Consider the following 7,324-nt stretch of genomic DNA (forward strand, 5'->3'; position numbering starts at 1 on the left):
CTGGAAGGTGACTAGAATATCATCAACAAGTCCTCTGAGGCCAACAGTTCCTGCTCAGATTTCCTGTGCTCCACATGGCCAGAGCTGATTTTCTGTAGAAATCTTTTGTTTTTGTTTTGTTTTTTTTTTAAATCCTCTTGAGCTAGCCAAGAAATAGATACTTTAGTTTTTAAAACCCATGTGATCCCAAAAGGCTTATCGAACTGTATTCTTTCCTCTAGTTTGCCAACTAAACTCTTTTTTTCACAGATGGGAAGTTTCCCAGGCATGGTGGTATATGCTTTTAACCCCAGCACTCAGCTGTCCTTTACAGACAGCCGTGTAAGGCGTTCTGCTCCTAAAGCAAGCCTGTATCGTTCACACGCAGCTACACACACACACACACACACACACACACACACCACACACACACACACACACACAGAGCAGATCTAAGAAAAACTCCTAGAATTAAAATTGCTAGAATGCCTTCTAATAAAAATTTGACAAATGCTACCAGATTTCTGAGTAATCCTTCACGTAGTCCTCAGCGCTCTCCAGACACCCTTGCCCGGGCTCGGGAGGGGGTTGGGAAACCTCTTGAAACTGTGGAGAATGTTGAGTATATGTTCATTTTTCTCAAGAAGGCACTGTTTGCTTCAGTCACACTCTGGGTGGGGGCGGGGGGGGGGTCGGGTACCTCTATGAAAGATGAGAGCCACAGAGTCAGTGGGACCCGTAGCTTCAGTCACATTCTTACTGGGGGAAGAGGGGATCATCTTGGTGGGGGTGGGGACGGGGGTGGGGGGGTGCCTGTTTCTGTAAAGGCCCTGTTCCCTTTGCTATGGGAGAGAGCTCGGGAGCAAGTGAATCAGGAGAATGAGACCCCAGATAAGCCTCTGATAATAATGCCACCTGGTCCCTTTCCAGGGGGAGGGTCCCCTCACACAGAGTGGGACAGAAAGTGTCTGCTCTCTGGAATCTCGTACTTAGTTCAGCTCTGCGTGACATCTAGGCCTGAGGGTTAGGGGAAAGGTGGGGAGAAACTCACAGGGTTTCTACACAGTCACCTGCATTCTGGCCTTTAGTCACCATTTATGCCTGTGGTGGTGACAACATTCACAGATGTTTTATGGCAAGCCCAGGAGGCAGGGTGACAAATTACAGACCTCGAGCAATGGAAACTTTTCAGTTTAGAAAATGTTCTTCAAAAATGGTGTTTCAGGGTCCCACAGCAAAACAACAGCTCAGTTCAAACACAGACACAAGAAATTATATCCTCCACCAGCCCACAGTGGGCCTCAGAGGCCCTCGGCTTCCATGGCAGTTAATGAGATGTATTAATCCACCTCGGCTTCCATGGCCGGCCATTTACAGGATGGCTTCAATCATGCTAAACAACAGTGTTCCTTGAGCTGAAGCTAAGCCTAGAAGCTCTGAGCCCCGTAAGACCACACTGAGGGACAAGGGTGACAGCATGGCTGGTATAGAGGTGTCTTGCAAGCTCGAGGACAGTCTGATCCCTGGAAACTGAGTTTTAAAACAGTGAGGTGTGGTAGGTGCGTTTATGATCTCATTGTTAAGGAGGCAGAGACAGATCCCCAAGGCTCACTGGCCGGTCAGCCTGGCTGATGTGGTGGCTCTAGGATGGCACCTGAGGAACAGTAGCTGAGGTGGTCCCCTGGTTTCCACAGGGCGCGTACACATGCACACACGCAGAGAGAGAGAGAGACAGGGAGACAGGGAGACAGAGAGAAATGAGTTTGGAGGGAGACATGTCTGTTGTTAATCTGATCACAAAGCAGATGTGCCTGGTATAGCAGAGACTTGCCCTTCAGAATGAGGAGGCTTAGAAGATTCACCTTCACACGGAACATCAGTCTTCACATCACCTAGAACATGTAGTGTATGTTCTACACTACATATAACATGGGACAAGTAGAACATGACAGATCAGAGTCGATGGAAGATCACGTTTTCACAGTGTCATTCAGCTTAGCAAGTGTGCTCATTCTTGAGTCTGTAAGGTCTGCTTTCTCACAGTGAGGTCCTGATAACACCTTTAAATATGCAGGTCCTGGGATCCCAGTTCATCACACTGGATCAGAATCTGGGATGGTGACCTTGCTGAGTACCATGGAGCACACCTGTAGTAGGTAAAACCAGGACACAGAAGGCCGAGACAGAAGGATGTCAAACTCCAGGTTAGCCTGGGTTACACAGTAAGAAATCTCAAAAGAAAAAACATTTTTTTTTTTAAAAAAAAAAAGAATGAGGCAAGAACCTGGTGTAGTGGCACATGCCTTGAATCACAGCACTCAGGAGGCAGAGGCTGGCAGACGTCTATAAGTTCTAGGTCAACCTGGTCTGCATAGTGAGTTCTGGGCGAGTCAGAGCTGTTGCATAGTGAGGAGCACTGTCTCAGAAACAAACGAGCAAACAAGAACGGGGCAAAGATCTTCATAGTATTTTAGACTTCCTAAAGTTCAGATGAACTCTGGAGTCTGAGGAAGTATTAGGAATCTTTTATAGCTTTATCAGTACAATCCTATGGAGCCTTTGCCCAGGCCTTCTTCAAAATGAGAACTCTCAGCAGATCCAACACCCTCCCTATGGGTCCCAAAAGCCACTTTCTAAAGTTCAATTGAGAAAATACCCAATATCATAAGGAATTAATCATCTCCAAGCCCACATGCCAAGCCCTTCAAGAATTTAACAGCCACTGAGATTCACACACACACACACACACACACACACACACACACACAGAGCAGTTTCCCTTTTCTGGTCAAAAAAGCTTTAGGTTTCTGTTGAGATAGGGGACTGACTGTGCTGCTGGGGACTGAACCATTGGCCTTGTGATCTTAGGCAAGCAACCTACCCACAGGGCTACATTCCCATCCAGGCTCTAATTTGGTCAACTACACTTTACTTGGCACTTTGCCAAGGAGAACAGTGAAGCAGAACAAAAAGCACCGATCAAGACTCAGTTAAGAAGCCAGGAACCCATGGCTCACTATGAACCAATTCTAGGGTCTCAGCTGGACTTGAGCCTTGCCTCACAAGTCCCAACCTGTTGGAAGGCCAGGACTTGAAGCTTTGTTTCCTCATCTGTACCAGGTTATGAGCCCGTCTCAGACTGAGGAGAATTAGAACACTGAGCCACTACTCAAAGACACTCTGAGGAGTCCATCGAGGTGCCTGTTAAACTCCCTCCATACTGTAACTGCAAGAGAACAAACCACTAAGGGCTTGGTTTGGGAAAAATGACTGCCCCAAACTCAAGCAACACCTTTCTTGAAAGCTTCCTGTTTTTGATTTTAAAGGTATATAATTTGGGTGGTTGGAAATCTAGCTCAGTTGGTAGAGTGCTTGCCCAGCCTGCACAAGGCCCTGGGCTGGGTCCTCAGCACTCCATAAGCTTAGGCATGGTTGTGAACATCTATAATCCCAGCATTCGGAAGCAGAGACAATAGGATCAGAAGTTCAAATACATCTTTGGCTACACAGAAAGTTTGAGGCCAACCTGTCTCATTAGACCCTGTCTCAATATCAAAGAAAGAATAAGGAATATAATTTTGAGGACTCTCCTTCCAATTTTCCCTACGGTTTACATGTAAAACATGGTTTTAGTCAAGTAATTGGGTGAAACTGGCTCTTAAGGAAAATCTGCTTATTCACTCTGTAGCTTCCCTCATTCCTTGACATGTGACCAATCTCCAATGCAGACTCTCACCTTGATCTCTCATGGAGAGGATCAGGGTAGCCTACAACTATGCAAGCAAGATCAGGAAAAGAAAGGATTGGCTGGTCACAAACAAAGCAATGTGCCCTGGGATGCAGGGCTGGAGGATCAAGAGGCTCACCCTGTGGGTACTGATAGCTGGAGAGAGGGTCAAGAGGCTCACCCTGTGGGTACTGATGGCTGGAGGGAGGGCTAAGAGGTTCACCCTGTGGATACTGATGGCTGGAGGAAGGGTCAAGAGGCTCACCCTGTGGGTACTGATGGCTGGCTGGCAGGCACAGTCTGACCGTGAATGTTAATCTCCAGACTGCTATCAGAGAAAAAGAAAATGATCACTTACCAAAGCAAGGACCCCAGCTAGGAGGAAATCATTGTCCTTGCCCTAATAGGTGTGCATCTCTAGTGCCACTGGGTGGGTGTACATGTCTGTGTGTGCCCTAAAATCAACAGAAACCTGATTTGACTAGCTTTGGCAAAGTAGCCATCACGGAAGTCAGTGGCTCTCAGGTGGCTATGGTTATCTCAATCTAGCTCCCAACCCCTCCTGCGCACTCTTTTCATGCATTTAATTAATTGTGTGAGTGTGTGTGTGGTCTCCAAGCCCATAATGGGGTGTCAGACTCTGGACCTGGAGCTTCGGGCAGTTGTGAGAATCATCTGAAGTGGGTGCTGGGAATTCAACTACAGTCCTCTGGGTGAGCAGCACGTGCTCTTAACCACTGAGCCCTCCAGCCCCTACCTGCTCTTGTGTTGGTTTTGGTTTTGGTTGGTTGGGTCTTTTTTTTTTTTTTTTTTTTTTTTTGAAGACTGGATCTCATGTAGTCCAGACTAGCCTCCAATATTACCCAGAACTACCGATTGTCCAGAAGTACTGGGATTCTATTCCTTTGAAATCTAAAACAGGAAGCTTTCAAAAGGGTGTTGCTTGAGTTTGGGACTGTCATTTTCCCCAAACTTTTCTCAAAGGCAAACGTACACCTGGTTTATTTGGAGCCAAGGATAAAACACAAGCAAGGCTTCTGGTATGCTGGTGGCATGCTGTCAACTGAGTATATGCCTGTTCCTCCTCATTCCTCTCTTCTCTGTTCTCTAGGGATTCACTGCCATTCGTATAGTGCTTTCCATCTAAGAAAGCAGGGTGTCTGGAAGTAATGGGCAGCAGGATAGATAACAACCGGCCATCCTATCCACCCTTCCACCATCAGCTAAAGTGTCCAGTTTTAACGAAAGGCACAGCTGCTTAGGGTCCACAGTGCTCCTCCAGTAACTGGAGACTTTCAGACACTTGGGGTGCACATTGAGCCAGCAGAGTGTTAAGCCGCCAATTGTCTTAGGCGCCGAAGTTCTCGACTGGTCAAGGCACTGAGGACTGAGTTAGAATGTAGCCACAGGCAGATACAGAATGAAAAACTAAGAATGAGATGATTCCTGTGTGCCAGGCACTGTGCAGAGACTGTTCCCCACAAGAGGAGCGCCCTAAGAATAAGAGAAAGCAAACTTACTTGCAAAAGGAAAAGGTAACACAAGTAGTGCTGGAGTGAGCTTCAGAGAATGTTAACTCGGTGGTTTATCCACAATGTGGAGTCCCGGGGGCTTTGACTCAGCAAAGGACTGCAGGGGACTCGGAATGCCGTGGACGGTGCAGCACCGCCTGCTCCTTACCACGTTTCCCAGGTGGCTGCTTCGGTCCAGGACCTCACGCTTCCAAGGTGCGGCGCCAAGTGGCCCAAAGAACCGCCTCTGGTCGCAGCACCGGGTCCCTGAGCCAAAGATCCCCAGCCACAGCCTAGGACACCCGGCGGGAGCCCAAGATTCCCAGGTCCGAGTCCAGGACCGGCGGCCGAGCCCAGGATCCAGGGGTTAAGTTTCAGGTTTCCAGGCCCCAGCTGCGGCCGAGCCCAGGATTCCCCAAATGAAGTCTAGATCTCCAGATCCGAGCCTAGGACACCGGCCCGCAGCCTAGGACACACACCCAGACAGAGCCCAGAGCCCGCGGCAGAGGTCTGGACCACTGCCTAAGACCCTTACCTCTCGTGCGGAGACAAGCTGTAGTCTACGGCGGCTGCCACACCCTCGTCCCGGCTGATAGGATCCGCCCCGTCTCGGGGTGGAGACTGAGCCTAAGTTCCTGGTTGTCCCTAGGCCACGGGAAAGTCCCTTCCAGGCGAAGCGCAGCTGGAGCGGCACGAGAATCGCCCCTAGCACCTGAGGCAGATCACGCACTCGACCTTCAATCCCACTAACCCCACAGCAAGCCCACAAAGGACCCCTAGACTGCATCGCCAAACCCCACTCAGGACCCTAACCCTGCACAACCAGACTCCCAGGTTCTCGGCTTCGCGTCCTGCAGGGGTCGCACATCACACCCGGGACCTCAGGGCTCCGGCGGGGGCCCCAGACCAGTCTAGGGTGGACTGGAAAAGAAGAACATGACATCCGAGAGCACATTTCATGTCCTTCTTTCACATTACAACATACGTTCCCGAAATTTCTTAGCAGTCCCATGCCTCCCTTAAAGAAGACGGATGCAATCCCCAGAGCTGGGGGAAGGGTTCTGGGAGACAGATACAGGTCACCTTTGGGAACTGGAGTTAGAAGCAACTCCAGGTTTCCCACTGAACTCCCAACTGAAGCATTGCTTGGTTGCTAGCCAGCCTGGTTCTGGCTCCTTGCTGGACACCGAGGCACGTGCCTCTTGAATGCTTGAAGAACAGAGGCAGGTGCAGGCAACAGAGGCTCCACAGGCAACCTCCAATTTCATTTAACAAAGAATGGGTTGCTTTGGGCAGTGTTTGCTCTCCAGCCACCCAAAACCTATGTGGTCATTATTTTAAATTATATCAGCAACTGTAGCTGGAGGAGGTGGCCTATTGTCTGGCTAACAGCTGGTCTGGAGGAAGAAGGCTGACCTAGACTTTGGCCTGCCCTTTCATGTTCGGAAGCCTAAATGTTTCAAGCTTCCACAAGGGGAAGAGACAAAATTAATCAAGGTAACAGGAGGGACAAAATAATGATAGTTCATTTCTGGAAGTTTCGAGACTGTTGTTTAAAAAAATTAGATGGGGGGTTGGGAGGGATAAAGGTTAGTGTCTAGTGACTGCAGTTAGCCCACAGCTAAGCTGATCATTATAGGAAGAACAAGAGGCCACAGGCCTCTGATGCCCCTTCTCCCAAGGACGGCCCTAGCCTAGGTGGGAAGGCCACAGACAGAGGCTTTTTATTATTATATACAAATATATGTGCAACTTATTTATTTTGTGTGTATGGATTTTGTCTGCATGTATGTCTGCATTCCAGCATAGGATCGATCCCTTGACTGCTGGGAATTGAAGGCCTGTTCTTTGGGTCCCTAACTGAGTCTTTTCTGGGACACAGAGGCCAGGACTCCATCTGACCCAAACTCATCTGAAATCAGGGATCAGGGGAGGGCTGACCACCAGCAGGAGCCTTGCCTCTTTCTGAGCTCCGACAGGCAGGTGACAGAGCTCCAACAGGTGACAGGTGACATCCGACTTCTTCCAACCCCTGCAGGCTCTCCTGAGAATGCCCAGGAGGACACTAACAGGGCATCTACATTCTGTCTTACTTCTGGGGAACCTG

The 7,324-nt window shown here is 49.1% G+C and overlaps 1 protein-coding gene across 4 annotated transcripts in view; it reads right to left on the reverse strand.

Annotated features, from left to right (window-relative positions):
- Anxa4 (annexin A4) overlaps positions 1–5,862 on the reverse strand; it is a 56,416-nt gene extending 50,554 nt beyond the window's left edge. For 2 of the 4 annotated variants that reach the window (XM_034512239.2, XM_076940048.1), the window contains exon 1: positions 5,753–5,862. The gene's annotated coding sequence lies outside the window, so the exon portion shown is untranslated. The other 2 variants (XM_076940049.1, XM_034512241.2) reach the window with 2 other exon arrangements.
- Positions 5,863–7,324: the final 1,462 nt, after the last annotated feature.

Source organism: Arvicanthis niloticus, chromosome 9, assembly GCF_011762505.2.
Source record: "Arvicanthis niloticus isolate mArvNil1 chromosome 9, mArvNil1.pat.X, whole genome shotgun sequence".
Classification (NCBI taxonomy): domain Eukaryota; kingdom Metazoa; phylum Chordata; class Mammalia; order Rodentia; family Muridae; genus Arvicanthis; species Arvicanthis niloticus.